The sequence below is a fragment of the Calidris pugnax genome, unplaced genomic scaffold (assembly GCF_001431845.1).
Source record: "Calidris pugnax isolate Ruff unplaced genomic scaffold, ASM143184v1 scaffold384, whole genome shotgun sequence".
Lineage (NCBI taxonomy): Eukaryota > Metazoa > Chordata > Aves > Charadriiformes > Scolopacidae > Calidris > Calidris pugnax.
Window position 1 is genome coordinate 227,417 of NW_015091144.1, and position 368 is coordinate 227,784.

The window sequence follows — 368 nt, forward strand, 5'->3', positions numbered from 1 at the left end:
GCGGGGGGGGGGGGGTTGTTTTTAAATATAAAAAGAAAACTTGTCCATCACTTTAACGCTGCTTTCCAGTTCTCTGCCAGTACCAGTGCTGGGGGCTGTCTGTGCTTCTCCTCGGGGTGAGGTGACAACCAGGGAGGTGGGGGGTGGAACCAGATCATAGAATTTCACTGAATTTCACTGAATTTTTAGAGTTGGAAGGGAGCATAGAGATCATCTAGTCCAACTCCCCTGCTGAAGCAGGATTGCCCAGAGCTTGTCAGAGCACGTTACTCAGGAGCATCCAGGTGGGTCTTGAAAATCTCCAAGGAAGGGGACTCCACACCCTCCCTGGGCAGCCTCTTCCAGGGCTCTGCCACCCTCACCGTGAA